The sequence below is a fragment of the Ambystoma mexicanum genome, chromosome 5p, assembly GCF_040938575.1.
Source record: "Ambystoma mexicanum isolate Mex_15411 chromosome 5p, UKY_AmexF1_1, whole genome shotgun sequence".
NCBI lineage: Eukaryota > Metazoa > Chordata > Amphibia > Caudata > Ambystomatidae > Ambystoma > Ambystoma mexicanum.
The window spans coordinates 221,895,281-221,919,884 of record NC_090930.1 but is presented as its reverse complement, the minus strand read 5'-3'; positions in this window follow the sequence as shown (position 1 = coordinate 221,919,884).

Below are 24,604 nucleotides of genomic sequence, written 5' to 3'. Positions count from 1 at the left end.
TTTTTTTTAAATGATTCCTGGGCGCTTGGTGTAGATATTTCACTTAACCTCCTATTTTTAGGTGGTGAACGATCTCTTGTTGTACATGGCGATGGTGGTGCTTTTAAATACAGAGCTTTCATCTGTCTGGATCGATCTGTTCAAGTTTTTGGTTGGAGTGAAGGTTGGGCAGATTCCAGTTGACTCTTCGATGGATGGCCAGGAACGCTATACTGTCTAGAGAGTGATGGCAGTGCCGACTTTGTTTTGGTAGGTGAGTTTTCTTTTGGTGTGCTCTCAGTGGCTCGTGGTTGTGCGCGGCCGTTTATTTCTTGTTCTATGGGTGAAATGGGTTTATTGATGATCTCAGCTTGTATTTGCATTTCTGTTTGTTTTGAGTTTGTTTTAGACAGCCCTGGTGCGGTGATTTTAACTGGGGACTGATTTTCCATAGTCTCACCAGGCGGGTTTGCCGCGGGCGGATTTTGGTCATTGGTAGGGGGTGAGGCGCTATTGGGGTTAGCGCTTCTTTCCGGTGTAGATTTGCCATAAGTTGGTAGCCGGGGCGTCTTTTTTGCGTTTTCAGTCACTTTCCTTACTTTGGGCACTGGGGGTAGGTTTTGGATAGCCTCCAGAATTTCCGCGTCCAATAGTTCTTGGCCCTGGTCCAGCTTTCTTTTACATTGTTTTTTGAAAAAGTCTTTAAGAGCGACTGATAGAAGCGGATGCGGGAGGAGTTTTTTTGTTGCACCTTTTTTTTGTATTTTGACGTTTGAGAGTTTTGTAAGCAAGACCTAGATTCCTTCAAGAATTTTTGACGCGAAGGTTTAAGGGCTTTATCAAGAGGAGTCGTTTTTTTTTACTTTTGGTTTTTCTGTGTTTGGGTATTCTGTAATATAGAGAGCTCTGATACTGTAGAGTCAAATAGGTCTTTTCCCGCATATTGTTGTTTAGAAGAGGGTGCAAAAGGATTGTTTGTGGTAACAGAGGAATGATCTATGGGGGATTGCAGACTTGGAACGTTTGTTTCAGTGTTTCCTGCGCGGTCTAGCTCAAAGATTTGAGGCTTCCCTATTGGTAGGTTGGAGTGCGTTATTTCGTTTGCGGTCTGCCGACTGTCGTTGTTCTGTTGTGGTGAGTCCGTGGTAGGGCTCATTGCTGCGTGGATTTGTGCCAGTACCAACATGATCGCTGGGGTCACGTTTGTTGCATTCACGGCAGACTCGCCTTTGCGGTGATCCGGAGAGCTTGCTTTCTTGTCCTCTGCTATTTGTAGCTGGTGTGAGGGGTTGGGTTCGGTCCCGTCAGGGGGGGGGATCCTCCTTCCCCTGTGAAGCCCGCCCACCACACCCCTCAGCTAGTTCATGGGTCGGAACCAGTCCTCCGACCTGCGAGAGTCCACCTGCCAAAGGAGTGTCTCCTCGGGCCTCAGCTGGCTCGGACAGCACAGGAGCAGGTGCCGGCCGTCCTCTGACAGTCACGGCCACTGCTCCTCACGCCGACCCGGGGGTATGGTGGTGAGGCTGTATGGAAATCGCAGAGCAGGGGGAGGAGGAGAGGATTGCCGCCGCAGTATGCCGTCCCGGCGAACAAGGCGCAGAAGCACCCGTGGGGGAGAGGCATTCCTCCAGCTCATCGATCCGCGGCACAGGTGAGACGGGCAAGTTGGGAGGCATAGTCCGGTCCTTGGTTAGCAATGGCGGTGCGAATGCAGATTTGTTGGTAGCTTGGAAATCAAAGTGGTTTGAGGAGATCCTAGTCTCCGCATGCTCCGCATGTAGATTTGTCGGGGACAGAAAAGGTGAGCGCCGAGAGATGTCAAACGGGTTTTCAAAATCAAACCGCGTTTTTGACGATTTGGTTGCGATAAAGGGTGTGTTTACACTAGTCTTTGTCTCCTTTACTTTTTTGGTTGGAGGCTTCTGTAGATGAACTTCTGGAGCCTTGTAGTTACTTCTAAGCCTTCGCACTTCCAAGGCTGATTCCGGCGGTGACAACGATTCCGATGGTGATGGTGATTCCGACAGTGTTTGGGCAAGGGTAGGCAGACTGCTCAAACCTCAGCTCAAAGCTCCGCTCACCGCTCTGCGGTGTCTGCTGAGTATAAGTGGGTCCTCCCACAAACGAGATGGTAGAAAGACTGCCGCAGACTGCTCAAACCTCAGCTCAAAGCTTCAGTTTGTACAACAAGTCACAATGGCAACAGTGTATTCTCAGATTTAACAGTAAGTCTTAACACACGTCCTATAAAATGTAGTTCAACAAGTGTCCACGTTCAGTATTTAGACAGCATTGTAGTTGATGTATGTCTGTGGATCGGACTTGTTGGCGGAGGTAATCCTCTGTCTACAAGTCAGGCATGAGACAAGGTCTCTTTACTCGACCCAAACATTCGGCCAACGGACAGTTTATACATTAACTTCTGTACAAAGGTCAGGACGGCTAAGTTACAAGCGGGAAACACTGTCCACCATTTTAGAACACAGAATTACTTTGGAGTGGAAATCAAAATGGCAGATGGACCGGAGCTTTGCTATGCGGTTCTCTTCGCAGAGCGACTAGGCCTTACCGGTGCCCGATATCCCTTTGTGCCCGCCTCGTAATGAGGCCCAGTATATCATTAGATAATATATAAACACCAACTATATTTTGTAGGTGTTTATACATGATAGGGAAGCTATTTATAAGTGTATATTAAAGCTGAAATTACATCTATCTGCCTGATAACACATTTTTATGGAACAGAAACATAAGGAAAAGAGGAGTTTGCTTTCTGTGATTTGTAAAGTTGTATCCAGCCCAGACCTTCCAATGTTCATATGTCCTGTACTTGATATGGATGTTTGACTTGATTTTAAAGTGTCAAAAAAGGTGAAAGTGATGGTCGTTACACTTAGTTATAATATGACAGTTCAACGTGTTGCAAACTATTCAGAAAGTAGGTCTAGAAAGATGAGTTTAGAGTATAACTGTTTGCATTAATAATGGGCAATTGTCCAGAACGGATCTGATGCATACTTTTTCACTTGAAACAGACTAATACATTGTAAAATCTTCAGCTTGCCGAGAATTGTATATTCATGTACCCTTACTATATGAATTATTCATGCAGGCTTATGTGAAATCTCGGGTCTGAGCATTTCGCTTCAGTTTCTCAAGAACAAGACACCGATTGGAGATATGTCCAGCCATCCATCAATGAATGCCAATACATTTTCTGAAAGCTCCATGATGAATTGAGATTCAGTGCCGTCTAAAAAATATCAGCTTATCTGTGATACAATTGATTCTTAAAAATGGATTCTTAAAAATAGGATTTGACTTAACTAACACAAACCTGACTTACATTTGAAAGATTGTACGTGTTTTTTGTGTGTGTTTGGGGAGCGAGCGGGTAGTACAGCGAAGTAATGCAGAAACTATGATGTTGTGTGTCTTTCATTTAGTTTCAATATAAATGTAGCAAAATATGTAAGGTCACTTAACATTTAATAGTGTTGAGGATTTCTCTTACTAAACAAACGACAATATAATGCCTCTTGTCGTGTAATAAGCACAAGATTTAAACTGGTAAAGAATGTCACATATTACATCTGCATAAAACATCAAATAAGAAACTTGACATGGAAAGGTTAATTGCATATTTGGGTTTGTGAAGAACATATATAGGACAGAAATGTCTGGCAATATTTATGTTCATCACTTGATGTGCATTACTTTATTGCTTCTGGGCTCTTCGTTAGATACCATAGTAGGAGGTCCCACCTGGCAGTCCTGTTAAACAGATGTTTTTTTTATTTTTATATTTGAAGTGAAGACATCAGGGCAAAGCAGAGTATTATGTATTCTGGCCGGATGATCCAGCGGAAGGCAGCAATTACATGGAATCGTCACTCCCCTTGGCTCTTGCTCACAATTTGTAGGATGACCAGCTGCTTAGCCTGTTCAGATGCTCATGCTATGTTAGGTTGGTGATCTTTTCTTCTTGCTGGAATTATGTTCTGGAGCCTCTAAGATATCAGTTTACAAGACAATGATTTGTGAAGACATTTCTGAACTACATTGGAAGCCAGTGTATGCCTTGAATTGATTGACTGTTTATAGCCTTTTGATATGGTTGGCAGAAGAACTTTGTGCAATATATGGCTGTTGTGTCTTGCCTTGTTTTTCAAGTAATTGGGTCACTTTCTGTTGGTATATATGGGACAGATTTCTTTCTAGGAATTTAACTTAAAAGATTTGTGATTTGACCACAGTGCCGAACTGTGAATTAATGTTGGTGTTGGTATTCTAGATGAGTCCTGGTTTGAATATCTTCATTTTATTTGAGACTATTTCTCCAAAGAAGGTGGGTTGGTGTATAGTCTGTATGTTTCTTTGTCTAGAAGTGGTAGGCTAAGGAATATGATTTAAGTTTTAATACCGTTGACCTTGTGTCTGTCTAAACCCATTCAATCTTCTTTGGTTTTTAGTCTGTTTGACATGATTATAAATTGTCTTGTTGGCCGTGTCGATTAGGTAGATTTGCATGTCATAAGGAAATGAGTGGAAGTTGAGTTGCTGTTTGAATGGAAGGTCTATGAGTGTTTTGCCCAAATATTTATTTGGACTCACAGACTCACCAAAGGGATAAGGGCAATATATGCAGGGGTAGCCCCAAGTGGTATTCTGGGAGCGGATGACTCTGAAGTTTGGACCTCAAGCTTCCCTTTACACACAGAGGTAGACAGTGCATGCGCGTTCACAGCCTGAACGTGGCACTCTGCAGGTGAAGAGATGACGTCTGACCTGAAGCTGCCTACCTTAACTGCTTCATATCTGTCCGAGTGGTATGGGGCAAGTCAGTGGAGGACTGTGCCTGTGAACTCCATTCTGTAATTGATGGCAGACCAGGTGGTTTGGTACTATGTGGCATCCGGGTATGAATACTAATTCTTGTTTCCAATTAAGGCAGGAGGAAGGAAGGAAGGAAGGAAGGAAGGAAGGAAGGAAGGAAGGAAGGAAGGAAGGAAGGAAGGAAGGAAGGAAGGAAGGAAGGAAGGAAGGAAGGAAGGAAGGAAGGAAGGAAGGAAGGAAGGAAGGAAGGAAGGAAGGAAGGAAGGAAGGAAGGAAGGAAGGAAGGAAGGAAGGAAGGAAGGAAGGAAGGAAGGAGTAATGTGATATTGGCAGTGAAATTAGGGGACATGAAATACCCTAGTCTATGGGATTTCTCCCACTTAGGAGGGTCTACAACCACATTTTAGCTCAAATGCAAATGTCTCCTCTGTGGAAGGTAAAGTGAGCTAAACGAGGTTGTAGACCCTCCTGAGTGGGAACCTACCCACAAAACTGCTTATTTAGCTGTGCTTGTACTAAGTAGAGGGGCTCCCAGACCTTTTGCATATATGCATAGGGACATGTTTTTTTTTTCCTTAAATTGCCCTGGATAATCCAGACGAAAACCCCTTGCTCACTGTGCTTAGAGAGGCACAGCTTCACCTCACGGATGAGGCCGGACTAGACCGAAACACCAATCTGGGGTTGCTGTTGGTAATCCTGTTCAGAGGAGAATATCCTAGCATTTTGGTGCTGGACTGCCAAAGTGGGTGAAACAAGACTGTTATGCAAAGGGCTATTTCTCCTCCGTGACCAGTGCAGTGAATTAAACGTGGTTTTAGATCCTCCTGAGTGAAAAGGTACCTAGAGAATAGGTTATTTGGCCATGTTCCTTCTCGGTAGAGGGGCCCCCAGATCTTTTGCATATTCATTTAAAATATTGCTTGACTATTACCCAGCCCTGCTGATTGGATAACCAGACAAAATACAGCATAATACACATCTCAGGACCATGCCATAAAATCTCACTTGCTGATAACTGACTCTGTCATACATCTGGCTGCCTTGTTGATTCTCTTTGGGTTAAGTTAGTGTTGGGCTGTTCACACCACATTTGGGATTTTCTTTTTATATTAAGAGAAAGAGCGAGATAGAGAAAGAAAGAAAAAGAGAGACAGAGAGAGAGAAAGAGAGACAGAGATGGTAAGAAAAAGCGAGAGGGTGACATGCCCATTTTGGTTTCTCTTGTAGGTATCTTTCCATTAATTCCTACGCTTAGTTGACTTGTCATCATGGCCATGTTTATTTTTCTCTTCCTCATATGGGATTACAACTTGCTGAATAATAAATTGAGTGCCAGAACACATTATTCCCAATCAATAGGTATATCTATTATTTATCCTTACACCTTTTATTACTTTTCCCATTTGTACTAGACTGGTAGTCTGAAGGTAAACATGTTCCTTCATCTGTGTGGGTGTCAGAGGTTGTGATCTTTCTTGTGCTTCTTGCTAGGATATGATATTATGAGGAGCCTTTATAAAATATGTCCACTATCCGAATAATGATGAATCTCAATGTTGATTCTATGTGGAATTAGGTCCAAATCATTTGTTCAGATTTGGAACGAGATGGCTGTGGCTAACACGAGCCTATTTGCACAGATCAAACAATTTAGGAATCAGGTTCACCCATTATTGGTAAATTAGAAATAGATTGCAACATATACTCCTACTTACTCTCCAGGCTCCAGGTCCATTTCTCAGCGGAAACCCTGCAGACACGCAGAAACGCTTCCTTATTTTCTTGTTGCAACTGCAAATGACAGTGGAGCCCATGAGAAATCCATCTTAAATCACTTACCTTCAATTAGGTTTACATTTGAACTACATCTGACTGCAGCCTCAGTGGAAGGGCAAGTGCCCGAAACACGTGTCAGGCTACCTCAGTGTCAATTAAAAATCACTATACCAACTGGTTTTATTTAGTGTCTATGCGCAGTGTGCTTGCAAAATTTGTATCTAATTCTACCTACCTGGCGGCAGATTTGGCAAATCCCGCCCCCTGCATTCACCTGCAGCTTTCTTCACTACACCCAAGCTTATTACGTCCTTGCGCTGAACCTCGCTAGTCCCCCTTTGCCAATTCAGTTTGTTTATACTCTTACATTACTTAATATCACATTTGTAATATCAGTTGACATTGTATGCATCATTTTCTGCACTACTACAACCAGCTTTTCGCAAGCAGTCTCCCACATATGCGTTTCTGGATTTCCCATGCAAACTATTTGCACCTCTTCTCTCCCTCTGTGGTGTGATGTTAGGTATACATTGCACTACCATGTGCAGGGATTTAGCCAGCCCCAACATGGTACTTAATATGACCAGTTGTACTAACCTCTGTGGCAATACCTGTTTGTTTAGGCTGTAAAATCATTAAATGAACTCCTTTCCAAAATCTCTGGTTTTGAAAGTAACGTCTCTGCTGGTGCTCCCCCTATAAATGTTAATGTTGTATTGCATTAATGTAAACTAGCATGACATTCATTTAAAATAATGCATGACAAATAATTGACCTAGGCAAGATTATTTTCATAAGCCCAAGCCCAATGAAATGTGAGATAGGTCTGTGTCATATGTTGTCTCATTACTGGGTCTTTTTGCCATCATGGTGTATGCTGGTATTTCTTTATTTATTTTTTAATTTTATTTATTTAACATTTGTAGAGTGCGCCAAATCCGTGGGTATCTGGGCGCTGGAGAGCAGGTAATACACATTACACAATACTACAGGCAACAATAGACAACATAGGCTTCACATATATTACACACACATACAGACATGAGATATTTACAGGTGCATTGAAACAGATAGTAAAAATAGATACAGTAATAATCAATAATATTTACATATGCAGTCTTATTCACATAAGTAATTTAGAGATGAAGTAGCAGGTGTATTTGCAACAGCAGTAAAATTGCATAATGACGACACTATTAGCATTCAGGCATTATGTGAGGAGTACTCTCACTAAAGGAGGGCTACAAATTGGATGTGAAGAACCAGGCCTTAGGTTTTCTACGAAATGAGATGTGGGAAGGGTGGGTTCTGATGTCTAGAGGTAGGGCTTTCCAGCCTTTTGCTGACACAACTGGGAAGCTGCACCCCCCAGCCTTGGTTCTTTTGAATTTGGGAACAGTAAGAAGGAAGGCTGATGCATAACAAGTAGTCTTGATTGTTTGGGTTGGAGTGAGCAGGTTAGTGAGATATTTGGGAGCTATGTTATCGGCTTACACTGGCGAAGGAGAAACACTGATATTAAATCATGTGGTAACCACCTGAAAAGGGCATGGCTTGGTATGTAAGTGCAGTGTCCTCTGGCATTTGGCGCATAATCACATCTCTCATAAAGATTTTTGTCTAGCTATGATCCAAAGGTCAATTAGCCCAGATTGTTTTGTTGGTATGACTTCATTGTTGTAGCCAACCTGGTACTCTATGAACCAATTAAACTCTAAGCTTTGAGTTGCCTTGGCACTCTCACCCTCTACCTGATCAGACATCTAAAGGACATTTTTGAACATCACATTCTTAGTGCATTGTACCTTGAAAACTACTTCACCCTCTGAAACTCTCCACTTTTCTGGTACTACAAAATGCCTAACGTCCTTGGCCCAAAGATGAGAACCTTGCAGATTTAGATTGATCAATGGCTCATAACTCTTGGATTTCCCCTCACCTGTTCTGCCATGGACTACCAAACCCGGGGGAAGTACACACATAGAAGGACATAATGAAGCATTGCAAAACGTGCCTTGGAGGTACTGATTGGGGGTGTTGTTCAACATACTGTAGGAGTTGGGTGTGCTTTACTGTTTACTGCTCATGAGTGAAGGTCATGAAATATTCTTGTCTGGTTCTCAACACTAACCATCCATTTTACTTTCCTTTAATGTGTTTGATCATTAGCCACACACTACAGCAGAATGAAAGAACTATGCCACAGTTCAAATCTCTGTTGTTGTCAATTAAACAAAGTGAAATTACAGTAACGTGATAAACAGTGTTTGGCAAACTCTGGGTTATTAACAGTGGACTGTATTGTTTATTGTATTGTTTATTTATTTGTAGAGCGCACCAGGCCATTAAGCAACTGGGCGCTTGCAAATTCTTAGTTGCAAGTACATAACTATTATACATTGCTTATGTTACAGGAAGACATATACATCATATATTATACTACATTGTCCCATGGTTTTCAGCGAAAAGGAAAGGAGTTACTATTTCAAAATATTTACATTAAGTATACATAGTGTTCAGGTGCGAACAGTTGAGCCTAACAGTCATTAGTGTGGAGCCAGAGTTTGACATTGGCTTTGAACACATGAAAGGAAGGAGTAGCTCTAAGTGAGTCTGGGATGGAGTTCCAGAGGTGAGCAGCTCGTACTGGGAAGCTAGACCCTCCAGTTCTTTTCAATTTAAAATTGGGGATTTTGATGCTATTTGCCTGGGCTCTTCTAATAGGACGTTCAGAGGTGTGCGTAGTGAATTTGTCGGTGAGGTGTGCAGGTGCTTTGTTATTCATACAGTTGTGTGTAAAGAGTTTTGAGCTTGATCCGGTCATTGATGGCAAGCCAGCTGATGGGTCTTCTTTGGTCTGATATGTGTTGCCCTTTAGGAATGCCTAATGCTGTTCTGAGGGCATTGTTCTGCAAAGTGTGGAGTTTGTTGGCATTGTGCTTGCTAGTGCCTAGATACAGTGCATTGCAGTAGTCTAGTTTGGAAAGGATGAGGGCTCGCTCTATGGTGGTACAACTGGCTATGGATAGGAAAGGTTTGCATGCATGAATACGTTTGCATGTGTAGCTGGTTGCTGATGCAGTGGCATTTACTTGCTTGTCAAGGGTGAGGGCCGAATCTAAGTAGAATCCTAATGTTTTAACTTCCTAAGCGACCTTGATTTTGATACCATCAATAGTGATGGAGTTGTAGAGATGGGATAGTTTGTTAAGTTTGTTGGTGAAGCCGATGATTAAACGCTCGGTCTTGTCATCGTTAAGACATAGGCCATGTGTGGCCATACACTTTTGGATAATTTGGTAGACTTTATTTATGAGGTTAGTGCCATTGTCATAGTCACCTTGGATTGGGATGGGATAAGGATCTGCCTGTCATCCGCATAACTAGTGTATGAGACCCCTAGTTTGTCCAATATATCAAAGAGAGGCTTTGTAAAAATATTGTACAAAGTGGGGGAAACACAAGACCCTTGGGGGACTCTACAGGTGATGGGGACTAGATCTGCTGCTGAAGTGCGTGAGAAGACTCGTATGGTTCTCTTGTCCAAGAATGAGGTTATCCACGCTGTAGCTTGTGTGGAGAAGTTGGCCGCCAATTGAAGGTGGTTGCAAAGAACCTTATGATCAACCAGATCGAAAGCGGCAGATAGGTCTAGGAGTAGGAGAATGGAGATATCACCTCTGTCTTTACGCTCACCTAGTTGGTTTTTGAGATCAAGGAGGGCTGTTTCAGTTCCATGTCTCGGTCTAAAACCTGATTGTCTTGTCCCTAGTAGATTGTTGATCTAGGATTTTGAGGAGGAACAGGACAGTTGTTATAGGCCTATAGTTCGTTGGGATGCTTGGGTCCAGGTTGGCTTTTTTTAGGAGGGGTAGTATCCAAGCATATTTAAGGTCTGTAGGTACATAGCATGATTTGAATGATGCGTTGATAAATGAGGTGACGAAGGGGGCTAGTTCATGTCAGCCTCTTTGATGATAGGGGCTGGGCATGTGTCACCAAGGCATCGAGAAGGTTTGAGAGACATAATGATATTCTTGGTTTCCTGAATATAAATGGCTCTAAGGCTGAATTGGTTGAGAGGTTTGGTTTAGTTTGTGGAAAGTTCCTGGAAGATGGTTTTTTGCATAGAGAGGGCAGTGTTGTGGAGGGAGGATATTTTAGCTGCTATTTTATCTTGTAGCATTGTGATTTTGTTGCATAGGGCATTTTGAATGTTTGTACACCAAGTTTTGTCTTTGACGCAAGGGTCTATAGGAGCAATGGGAGATTCTAGTTCTCTCAGGATGGAGAAGATTTCCTTAGGGTTAGAGTTCGCTTTTTTGATTCTGTCATTGAAAGACTAATTGTTTGCCTGAATTAGTTGCTCTTTGTAACTGTTGGTGAGGGTGGTAAGGAGGTTTTTATTGTCTGGAGAAGGGTTTTTTCTCCAGCAGGCTTCTGCGTGTCGTTTCTCCTTACATATGGCTCTTAGCGTTGGGGTGAACTATGTGTTAAGATGGGCGAGGGGTTTGGATTTGGTAAGCTTGAGTTGCACAATGGCGACTATCGCTAAATTGATGGTGTTGTTGTACAGGTCAGCTGGATCATTAGGGTTGGTGATCAGGCTAGAGCGTTTGGTGATAGGTTGAATCAGTGGGAGGAGGTTAGATAGTGTTATATATTTTTTTCAGCGTGTGAGGGCAGTAGGAGCATATAGTTTAGTAGATTCATGTTGGGGAAGATCAGAAATGGTCAATGAGATCAGATAGTGGTCAGTTCAAATGCACAGTTCAATTGCCGTTATGATGGATACACAATTAATGTCTGCGACCCAGTCCAGTGTGCTGTCTTTGGAATGCGTGGGGCCGTTATTCCGTATGGTGATGCCTGCTTCTGAAATTGTGTTATCTATGGAAGAGGCATTAGTGTCTTTAAGGTCATTGTAACCTAAGTTGAAATCACCTAATAGGATGATTTGAGTTCCTGGTTTAGCATTGGTGTTTAAGAGGGTGGTTAAGTCTTCTTCGAAGGTGCCTAGTGGACCCGGAGGTCTATAGATGAGGTGTACCGTGATTGTGAGTGAGGGGGAGATTTCTAGTTTTAGTGAGAGTCATTCTGCTGATAGCATAGTAATACTATGTATCTCTTTGATGATAAGGTTATCTCTACATATAAAATCTGTGCCACCTCCTTTGGAGGTTTCTCTGTCTTTTCTAAAGATGACAAAGTACGGGGGTATGGCAAGCATTAAGGCTGGGCCAGCAGCTTTGTGCAGCCAGGTTTCAGTAACTGCTAGGAAGTCAAGTTGGTTGCAGGTAATAATGTCAGCAATTTCAGAGGTGTGGGCTATTAGGGATCTAGCGTTAATGAAGCCTCCCTTAAGGTTGTGTATTACTTTTGGACTTTCAGTGGTATGGACATTACTGGACAAGGTTTCAGAAGATTTGGTCCTAGGTGTTTTATTACAGCTAGGTTTCCTATTGTACTTGTTGCGTCTGTTGTGAGTTGGTTCAGTCTTGCGGAGGCTAGGGGGCTGGTGGGCATATGTTGGCTTGGGAAGTCTAGTGCCTAATCTATAGATCCTTAGATCAGTGGGACAAGCCAGATTAGGTTGGGTTTAGAAATGAGGGGCAGACTGTTGGGGTGCCATCTGGTCAAATCCCTTTCTGTTGGTAGATTGAGGAGAGGTGTATGTGATGTGATGTAAGACAGTATTTACAGACTTCCAGGTAGCCTCTGGGAGGTTTCAACTTGGTGAAGGGTCTAACATGGCCATGTTTCTGTGCTTTGTTTATGTAACTTGTTTATGTTTATGTTTATGTATAGTGAATGTAATGGTGAGCTTCTCATAAAAATAGTTTCATAAAAACATCTCCAAAAAATGGTGAAAGTGCCTCATGGGCTTTACACTGTACACTTTGCCAATAAGCCAGTTGAGTTACTGACAATACCATTTGGTAGGGGTCATTGACATGTGAACACAAAATAAGTGAATATGTAATGTTTCAGTGGATCAACACTGGCGTTATTGTTCATGTTTCCTCTGTACAAACAAGGTTTTGCACGTAAAAAATATTTTTTGTGACACACCTTTAAGCACATGCTCTTTCTTAGCTACTTACTCTGATGCAATTAGAACCACTTTTTGAGACATTTAAAATGAAAAGAACTGTTTGTAATGAATTTATTTTTTATGAGAGTTTATATAAATGAATACATGTTTTGTGTAATAGATTTGTTGTGTGTACAATTATATAGTATGACTATTTTTTCATGGACCTGATTCACCTGTTTGTGAAGACATGGGTGAGACAGCCATAAAATATTGGATGTCATCCCACTTTCTTTCCCTCAATACTGACAAGACGGAGGTGCTTTTCTTCCCTCCTAACACTCTCTCCCCTTCCCCCCTCACATCATCTACTTTCCACCTTCCAACCTCCCCATATCTTCCCATGCCCGCAACGTCGGCCTCCACCTCCACTCCTCTCTCTTCTTCTCTAACCACATCTCACTAACCTCTCGAGCCTGTCGCCACCACCTCTATAACATCTGCAAGATCCGCCCCCTCTCACATTCCATGCTTCCAAACTCATAATCTCCTCTCTTATTTTCTCCCGCCTCTTCTACTGCTCCTCTCTCCTCTTTGGACTCCCACTCTCTCACCTAACTCCCCTAAAATCCATCTACCACTCCTCAATCCCTACTCTATGTCTCCTCGGCCCTCGTGACTCCATTTCTTCCTCTCTCTCTCTCAACTTGACTGGCTTCCCTTCCTCTCACAACTGAAATGTCAATTCCTCTGTCTTGTCTTGTCTTCAAATCTCTCCATGACCTGGTGCCCCCCTACCTTTCCTCTCTCCTCTCATTTTGCTCCCCCTCCTGCTCTCTACCTCCTCACTGTACCCTCAGCCCCATGTGCCTCCTCACGCTTCCGCTCCTTCCAACTCTTGGCCCACCTCCACTGGAACTCCCTCTCGCTCTCCTTCCACCCCACCCCCACCTACTCATCCTTCTGCCACTCCCTGAAAGCCCATCTTCTACACTCCCCCCCTGACTGCCCTTCCCTACCCCTCCCCTCCTACCCTTTCCTCCCTCCTTTCCCCATCCTCTCTCCTTCCCCTCTGACCTTAAATTCGCAATAAATACTACTTAAGGGCAATGAGGACACCAGATCACTCCCCCTCCCTTTCCCTGACCCCTCCGCCCCATCCTCTCTCCTTCCCCTCTGACCTTAAATTGGTAACAAATACTACTTAAGGGCAATGAGGACACCAGATCACTCCCCATTCCCTTCCCCTCACCCCCTTCTCCTCCCCCACCTCAAATTCTACACCGTAACTCCCTTCACCTACCCCCTCTTCTACCCTCCCCCCACTCTCTCCCCCCCTTGTAAATAGTTCTACTTATTGTTCTAATGACCTGTTCATGTTTGTAAATATGCTTCTCTCACTTTTGTACCTGTTGTTATATTGTAAAGCGCTTTGGCTTAAAGCGCTATATAAATTTAATAAACATAAACATTGTTCATACATGATAGGCAGGTCGACCTACTATATATCTTTATAGAGTGTGTTATGTTCCCCCTGACTGTGAGTAGACCTCCTTTCTGTAGATAATAATAGGGGTGACCCATTGTTGGATTCACTTGTATCCGAAGAATAGATCGCACCAATAATACATCCATTCAATGTAATGTGCCTAGTACACCATAGCACACAATCTGGCAAAGGATCATGTCTGGAGGATGGCAACCCCACGCTTGGCTCAAGGCTATGGACATCTTTGAAGCCATAATGGAGACAGGAGTCTTCAAGGAGAACATTTTATGCGGGCCCTGCATATTTATGTTCACTGCATACTGTCAGGGAGAATTCTCAGAAATGTGCTAATTCCCTCCACCTTAGAGACCCCAGCAACTTTGCTGGATTTTGAGGACTTCATTTTTTTTTTTTACCTGGAGAGAGTGAGACCCTTTTTCCCACTCTCTCATGTATTTTAATGTGATTTTTTGTTGTGGAGTCTGATAAATTCCATAGCCATCGTCTTTTACATTGTGTCACACAGTGGCACAGGGAAGTCTTTCAGAGTTCCCAAAGGTTTAAATACTTTCTCTGGGATAGACTACTGTTTCCCAGAGTAGTAAAGTGAAATTGACTTCACTTACATTTGTAACTTTCTAGACCCAACACACACTATCTTACAAGAGGGTGCTGGAGGGGTTACCTAGTATCCCCTTCGTCTAGCTTCTCATGTAACATTTTTATGTTACCCTTTTCTCACTGAATGGGTGGTCGCAGTGGTATGGCTTTAACTACTTTGTTGTGCATTTACCACGGGCTGCGTTCGCAGCAGCAGTAAAGCACCCAAGGGTGCCATTTTTGTCAAAATTGCCCCGGTGTTCTTTTTTCACCATTTCTTTGTGGAAAGGTTCTTCTTGAGATTTACTCTGCACGCCAATCCAGGTTTGGTCCCATTGTTCACTTTTCCTTTGGCGGGTTTCACGAGTGAAGCGCGCCTCTGACTCCAGGGTGTCTGGGGTGGGCAGGAAGTGAGGGAGGTGCCAGAAACTCCCTGGGCTTAGTCTCCTAGGAGACCCAAATGCACTCTGTGGTGATTGGCTAGCTGACTGTCTGGCAAGGACAGCCAGCCTGCTGGGTGGCTGACAGCTCGGCTGGAATGAATGGGAGAGAACTGTATAAAAGGCGAGGCTTTTGGCTTGGAAGGTAGAGTCGACCACTGGACGAAGGAACCAGAGAAGAACTTGAAGAGGACGCCTGCTGCAACTCCTGGACCATTGGTTTGCCCGGTGTAGCCCTGCTGCTGTGCTGAAACTCCAAATTTGTATTGACAGAGAAGCCCCTGCAAGGACAACTTCTCCTCTTGAGTTGGTGGGACCAAACAACTCCAAAGTAAGCCACCTAGACATCCTTCTCAGAACTCAGTTGCTGCTGGAAAACGAATAGCTAGGTAGAGGAACACCAGATTTTGTGCGTTGCTTTTAAGTTAACCAAGAGCTCCAGGAAGATCTTCCAGACTCCCAGGAAGCAGTACTGACTGATCCTCAGCCCCCTCTACAGAGTGTGAGACCCCAGAAGTAAGGAAAATCCATCTCGACAGCCAGAAACCACTGTGTTGCTATTTGTGGTTGTCCCGAGGAGCTGAAACACTGAAGTACCACTTGTTGGAAAGATTGCCGGTTGCGAGTGGTGACCGTCCCATTGCAGTGCGGGAGCCCCCAGAAGTCCTCCCTCTTGTCCCCACGACTGAGTCCCAGGAACAGTGAGATCTGCAGAGCTGCACAGGAACAGAATTCATCTGGTGCATTTTCTCTTCAATACAAAGGTACTGTAAAGTCTGAGAGAACGTACCTCTCAGTTGCTTTCATCTTCTACCACTCACAAATATAATCAGCTTGTGGCCCTTCATTTGATTCTTCTTTTCTTCAAAGACTTCTAAAACACTGTGCAAAGACTTTCCTACTTGCTAGAAGTGTTTCATCCTATATAAGACTTGTGCCCATTGACTTTGGCCTAGCCTATTATACTGAATGACTCTGCTTAGGGGATCCAAAAGTATGTGCCTGCTTAAGAATATGTGTGGTCTCCTGTTGTTCTTATAACCTCTTCCTTTTACCAACTTCAACAGTATGCTAAATGCAAACAGTACGATATTAATGTCCCCAGCAACCTAGCTATTGAAGTCACCTGAGGGTGTTGGTTGTGTCTGTGGGCCATTCCAAAAGGGACTTTACTGATTGAGAAACTAAGGTTGTGTGTTTTGAAGTGCATTTCAGTGTTACTTTTATATTGCTCCGTTCTGAAGAAGGCTCACTCTAACTGACTGATAAATAAATTAATAATTATTTATTCAAGAAACATTGTGTGGAAGTGTTTATTTGAATACTTGTCACTGTGAATCTCTGTGTAACTCCCCTACATCTCACATTGACCCCTCTTCAGATAAGCCTGGCTGCCCAACAAGCTACCAAAACGGAGTAGTACAAGCTTATATCAAAGGTTGGGTTTCCTATACCTGTAGTCAGAGTTGTGTGTAGTGCACCCAAAGGTATATCTCAATATCTTCTGAAAAACAGAACATTCCCCTGTGTACCTAAATCTAATCAGAATGGTGCAGTTGCAACACTAGGTTTATTTAAAGTGTCTTCAAACAACCAGAACAAGGCTGAGCTGATGGGTGGCTGCACAACGTTTTGTCAGAGGTACTTTCCAAAGACGTTTGCTGCCAATTGACCATGCGAAAAAAGTAATTTCAGTGGTCAATGAATGGAAGGAAGCAGCAATTAACATGTACACCTGCATTCCTATCAATATATTCAAGCAGTGAAAATGGCTTTGTTGCTAAATGCATTGTAAACTTAACCAATACGTGAAAATACAGCATTTTTTTTATCTGTGGTTAAGCATTAAATTCCCACTTCCCTCTGCAGAGTAATCATAGTGACACATGGCTCCAGTAAAAATAATGTCCCAAGATTTTAAAATGTAAAACACTGAATGTGGAGGAACAAAACATGTGCATATAGGGTGGTCAGAGAACCAGACAGTGAGAGAATTGGGGTTAAGCAGTGGCAACCCTATTCACAAAATACATGATATGTGCGCTATTCATCAAACAATAAACTGTTTAACATCTGTCACATGCCTGACATAAAACACTAGTGACCTGTGCCCATACTATCACCCCCAGGCCACTTTACAGCTTTGCAAGTGTGTTGTAGGCACAGCCACGATTTAAAAAACCTCATGGTAGCCTTGATAGTTCAGTTCGAAAAAGAAGTTGATGCTGGAGACCCTAAGATTAAGCACACTATTTCAATGGACACTGTTGTGCAATGCTGCCCCTGTTGCTTTTCTGTTCCTGTATGTAATACATGTAGCCCTTTTTCTTATCATCGTGGAGGTGGCATCTATGGCAGCCAATGCCGGACTATTCCACAAATGTCCTGTACCACCTAGTCTAATCCACTCAGGGCTCTTTCATGAATTCCACAAATGGCCGCAGAGAAAAAGCATGCTTACACACCTGATTTTCCTGCAGACTAAACTACTGATACAATGCGCCTTTTCTGTGGCCGCGACTGCTGGTCTGTTGCCCATTGAACCGCCCCTTTGCATCCTCATAAAGAGGGTCTTCAACTATGATCTGAGGCATCCTAAAGTTTAACCGCCAGATTATCAAAGCTCCCTCATCCCCGATGTATGTCGTAGCTTCTGATACTAAAATCACCAACTATTTCCCTTTGGGGAACGATGTGGTGGTGACTTTAATGACTCCCTTGGAATCCCATCACATATCAACTTTAGTTTGTCTGGGGAATAAACTGACTGATGAGATTGTTCAATATTTAACCCCATCTCCACCTGTGACCTGAAAACTGATAACAATTACTTGGTACCTTTGGGTGTTCATCTTGATGCGAACGTTACACAGCCACACACCAATGCATCGACTGCAACTTTCATACCCATAGAAGATCCTCTTGACTCAACCACTACACAGTCGCAAACCAACACATTTATTACGACTTGGGGGTATAAGAAAGTAATAATGGATGCAGTTAATATGCATAACACTAGAGGATTTCTACAAGACAAAAGCTTACTGTGTACTCCCCCCAGTTACCACTTTTCTTTGAATTTTTAATCGATGAGGAAACATTTCAAGGCTCATGTTTATCTAATTTCGAGCCAGTTGCCAATCCTTTGCTTTTGGGAGGAACTGGACTTGAGTGTAATTCCTTAACTACACAATTTCGGCCATTAGAATGCCTTTTAATTCTTTAGTTAAATTATGTGAATAATTGAACAGTACTGTAACCACACATACCAGCCTAATAAATAGCATTAATGATCGACTTTCATCTATGTTACCGGTAACTTAGACACTTCCATCATTATAGTTTCTGATACTCAAATGTATAATCTGCCTTTTACACATATAGGCTCTTGTGACCAGGACTGGGAATCGAGCTATTTAGGAGTGGGAAGCGATTATCTTAGTTGGGAGGCTGGTCCATCGAACCTCCAGGGTGACTGTCGTATTTTTGTTCCAGAGGATCCTTAGCTGCCCCGCAATAATTGTGACTATATTAAATTGGTAAAAGTCAGAAAAAGGAAAAGAAGCCGAAATTCCAACAAGATCAAACGTAGTTAATTTTAAGAAGAATTTTTAAACAAATCATAAATATGCTTGGCAGTTCTTTGACATCTTTAGTCATCTCTAATAAAGGTAGCCATTTTGACATTGAGCTTATTGATAGAAGAACTGACATTAGACAAGTCAACTTCAATAAGCAGAGTAAAAAAAGAAGAAAAAAAAGTGACAACTCAAAAAAGAATGATTTGGATAAAGCCAGACGTACAGCCAGGATTGTCTAACTAATGGGGCCTGAAGCTAATATTGTTGGGCCCAGCCCAGTGACCTTAACATTTGTAACTTCCCACACAGAGCTGCTGCGTAGGTAATGTTGGTAATGTTTTTTTTTTTTTAAAGTGCCTATACACAAGGCGAGTGTTTCAAAGCGCATTTACAGACTTTGGGTGGGCCTTGTTCGCTCAGGCCCTACCCTGTCTACGCCCCCGGACAAAACACATAACATCCCCACTACCAAGTCATGCAGAGCAACAGTATCGAGTAAATAGGATGTTCATTATTTTTTGGCCAAAAATCCTCAACTTTCTACATTGCTCCATCTGAGATGCAAGCTGTTGTAAGTAACACAATATGATCACTAAAAGCCACAACGACTGGAACAGATCTTTCACAAGGTCGTATTTGAGACACCCACTCATTTGAAAACAATCCTGTCGCATGCTTCTAATCTAAGGGACAATGTTAGTGTAAATTCAACACACTTTTCTCGTGAAGTTATGATTGGTAACGTGAAAATAAATGTGAATATGAAAGGCTTAGTTTAAAAGTACAGAGTTTATCATGCCTTAGTAATCAGCATCGTCTAAATCAGTAGAGCATTTTAAATCTCTTTCACAATATTTTTCCGCTTCTAGCAGTTGTTTCAGAAGATATTGCTATCATAGAGATATTAGAGGACACACGTTTTCCAACTTCTGTGGTGCATTTTTACTCCTCTGTTTTAGACTTTTGTTTTGACATTTGATGCTGAAATTGGCAAATTGGTGTACGATTGTACTGGTAGAAAAGTTGCACTGAGCAGACGTGAATTCAAGATTAGTTGTTCACACTATCAACTCACAATTCCCTGCCACATACAACCACTATGAACGAGTACACCTTTGAAAATAGTCATTTGCAAATTAAAATAAATGTTCCTGAATTACTCAATTGGCAGCGGTTACTTATGATTCTGCAGCCACAGGTTCAGAGGAGACCCTAGCCAATGTGCCTATGTTATCATGGAATTCCCTATGATTCTCACACTATACTGGAGATGATGGTCGGATAGATAACATCTCCAAATTCCATGTTCTTGCTTTACAGGAAACATTATTGGTTGAAAATGTGACCTTAGATAGTAGGTATATAATACAGTTTACTGCAACTAAAGGACATAAAGGAAGTCCAAAAGTTGGTTTTCTCATTAGAGAGATACGAACACGGATTGGAACATCAGACGCCGGTAAGGACGTGGAGATGGCCCAACGCAGGGATTGAATACAGGCGGTTACGGGTCGACAGGCAACGCGTCAGACGAGGAGGTGTACCTAGCGGAGCACTTAATAATCAGGACTCGGTGATACACCCACATAGAGCATCGACGCCCTCTGATGCTCCAACTCAATGGTTATAAGTTTGACCTGAAACATTCGCAGTATAGACCTCGTAGCAAATCTGCTATGCCAATCCGGCTACCCAACAGTAATAGTGGGAGTTAAGGTGCAGTTCCCTTTGAAGGACGAGTCTATCATTACGCACAGGAATTAGAACCGTGCTAGCATCCCGGCAGTCTGACATGCATGAGTAATGTTGTGATCATCAACAAAGACAACGTTAAAGTGTTTAGGATAACTGGGAAATTCACCTCGGAATTTGTGACAAATGTATGCACACAACAATGGGGGTGGAATGGCTAGCCTGTCCTGCACAGTTTGTCATACAAATAAAGCAGTATAGCCTGCTTCAAAATTGGAATAAGCAGGAAAGAATGCCCCATGTAAATAAATGCAACTAAGTGGTCCAGTCAAAAACAGGACAACCATTCCTCCTGAAGATTAGGTTACACTTGATAACTTTGTGTATTATACATCCACCATTGTACACACTGGGATAGCCTGTTAGCGATGGAATGCAAGTCTACACCCCTGATTAATTCAAGAGCCCACCATCTGAGTTCATCACAACTGTGGTTTATTTCAATAAAGTGGCAGACAAACAGTAATGTCAAACATTTGGCCCAGATCTTGGACTTGTGCTCTGTAATTCTAAATTTAACCGGTCTAAATGTTTTGCCTATATATGATTGAGAGCATGGAGAAATAATAACATATATGGCATTCTTAGAATTACAGGTCATATGTTTTTTAAGGGTCCAACGTCTCTTGTTGATGATGACTGTGCTGCATACCGTGGAGGTCTTGCATTGGCAACAATAACCACATGTAAAATCTTTTTAGAACTCCAAAGGCAGAGATGGTCTTTGGACCTTGTTTAACCCTTGCTCTGTCAGCTTTAGATAGACATTTTTTCAAATTTCAGCCTTTTTTAAAAGCATAGATGGGATATTCCAGAGAGGAATTATTAAATTGCAACAGAGGCCCCAGAGAGCAATTATTAAATTGCAACACGGGATTATTAAATTGCAACAAAGGCCCGTATTTACAGATAGCCTTTTTGATGGCATAATGATGAGTGCTAAGGGTCATAACACACACCATTCGTGAATTGAGCAAGCTTTCTTTGAGATTCTTTGCTAGTAAAATATCTCGATGTTGATTCCTAGCCCTCTTGCAGCATTGTCTAAGTACATGTGGTGGATAGAACCTACTGAGCAATCTACTCTTTTATATCTGCTTGAATAGAAAAATCCCCCTTATTGGTAAAGTTCCGTCTGACACTCAAAAATTGGCCATAATGAATACTGAAACGTAGAGACTGGGGGTGGAAACTGGTGAAGTGAATAATGGTATTTCTGTCCATAATCTTGCGATACAGATCCACGACAATTAGTCTATCCTTTGTCTTGACTAGGAGGTCCAAAAAAGGTATAGACTAATTGCTGGCAGCCATGGTAAACCATAGATGGATGTTCAAGGCATTGATCCATGCAAGAAATCCCTTGTGGTTACCCTTGTTTTTGTCCCAAACAATGATGATATCATCAATATACCTGATTATAGTATATCTTGGAATGTTTAAAGGGATTGGAATCGTCTAAGATGAAAGTTTTTTCAAAGAACCACATATATAGAGTTGCGTAATTGGGGACAAAGGCCACCCCCATTGCAGTACACATGATCTGCAAAAAGAAATGATTCCTTGAAACTAAAATAGTTCTTGGTTAGTGCAATCTCCAAAAGTTCAATGAGAAACTCACTAACGATGAGTTGAGGATCACTTCTTGATTTGAGAATTTCTTTCCTGATCGGAAGGGATTCAAGCTGAGGGATGTTGGAGTACAAAGATTCAACATCCAAAGTGATAAACAAATTGGATGCAGGATTGAATGGTAATCCTTTAAGATGTAAGATTCAATTCCATGTGACATGTCTTCTTCTTGATATTTGCTTTAGTACTTTCCCCCATGTCCGTGATGTAGTGGATACCCATCTTGTTCCTATTCATGGAATATTGCCACCACAGTACCATCCTAACCCAGTGCTTCCCTTTAAGAAAAGGCAGGGTAAAACACCTTTATTCACTACAACACATCTGTTGCCCCTTTTCTGACAATAACCTTCCATCCTCTTCAATGGAGCACTACAAAACCCATAATCCCTGTTTTCTTGTTGACAAGACTTTCAATAATTATTCAGCCAACTTTCTTCCAAAATCTGCACCTCACTACATTTCCCAGAATCCCCTCCATTCACCCTGTCTTTCAAATACTGGAAGAAAAGGAAGCACATGGAGGAATGAAGATTACCCATAGGAATACCTGGACCATTGACTCCTATGGACGACCGCCATGTTGTCTCGGTAACGAGGACAGGCAGGGTCAGCCATTCCCATGCAACCACTCACACCTGGATCCAATCACTACTCCCAGGCAGTATATAAGGCGGGGAAGGAAAGCATACTTTGAGTAAGTAGGGGATACTGGAAGGTGCACAAAGCCAGAGGAAGACCAAAAGAGCTGCAAAGACCCTGGGAGACATGGATGAGGAGAAAAACACCTTGACACTGGCCCTGTGAGTCCGGGAGAGACTGCACTGTGCAGAGGAAGCTTTACCTCGAGAAGGCAAGTCCAAGGGCAGCTGGGGTTGCCTGGCAGTACCCACAGCAAGACTCCTCCCCATGGGCCAGTCAGGTGAACCCAGGTCTCTGAATTTCATCAGAAGAGACCCTGACCTCTGAACAGTATCCACCTTTAACTCCTTCAGCTCCCAATGCCAAATGCTGTTTTGGTGAGCTGAAAAGTGGGAGCAAAATCCTGACAGTTCATTCTACGACTGGAAGTCCCATAACCCTTTTTGAAGATTGTGAACTTTGTGAGAGGGGTCTGAGCCCGGTGGAGGGAGATCTTTGAGAACTTTGTGAGAGACGTCTGAGCCCGGCAGAGGGAGATACTGTAGACAGTGGGAAACAAGCTGGCACCAGAGACAGCGTGCTCCGGTGCCATGTGGGATATCATTCGAAGGTCTCTGTCATGGACCTGATTCACCTGTTTGTGAAGACATGGGTGAGACAGCCATAAAATATTGGATGTCATCCCACTTTCTTTCCCTCAATACTGACAAGACGGAGGTGCTTTTCTTCCCGCCTAACACTCTCTCCCCTTCCCCCCTCCCATCATCTACTTTCCACCTTCCAACCTCCCCATATCTTCCCATGCCCGCAACGTCGGCCTCCACCTCCACTCCTCTCTCTTCTTCTCTAACCACATCTCACTAACCTCTCGAGCCTGTCGCCACCACCTCTATAACATCTGCAAGATCCGCCCCTCTCTCACATTCCATGCTTCCAAACTCATAATCTCCTCTCTTATTTTCTCCCGCCTCTTCTACTGCTCCTCTCTCCTCTTTGGACTCCCACTCTCTCACCTAACTCCCCTAAAATCCATCTACCACTCCTCAATCCCTACTCTATGTCTCCTCGGCCCTCGTGACTCCATTTCTTCCTCTCTCTCTCTCAACTTGACTGGCTTCCCTTCCTCTCACAACTGAAATGTCAATTCCTCTGTCTTGTCTTGTCTTCAAATCTCTCCATGACCTGGTGCCCCCCTACCTTTCCTCTCTCCTCTCATTTTGCTCCCCCTCCTGCTCTCTACCTCCTCACTGTACCCTCAGCCCCATGTGCCTCCTCACGCTTCCGCTCCTTCCAACTCTTGGCCCACCTCCACTGGAACTCCCTCTCGCTCTCCTTCCACCCCACCCCCACCTACTCATCCTTCTGCCACTCCCTGAAAGCCCATCTTCTACACTCCCCCCCTGACTGCCCTTCCCTACCCCTCCCCTCCTACCCTTTCCTCCCTCCTTTCCCCATCCTCTCTCCTTCCCCTCTGACCTTAAATTCGCAATAAATACTACTTAAGGGCAATGAGGACACCAGATCACTCCCCCTCCCTTTCCCTGACCCCTCCGCCCCATCCTCTCTCCTTCCCCTCTGACCTTAAATTGGTAACAAATACTACTTAAGGGCAATGAGGACACCAGATCACTTCCCCTACCCTTCCCCTCACCCCCTTCTCCTCCCCCACCTCAAATTCTACACCGTAACTCCCTTCACCTACCCCCTCTTCTACCCTCCCCCCACTCTCTCCCCCCCTTGTAAATAGTTCTACTTATTGTTCTAATGACCTGTTCATGTTTGTAAATATGCTTCTCTCACTTTTGTACCTGTTGTTATATTGTAAAGCGCTTTGGCT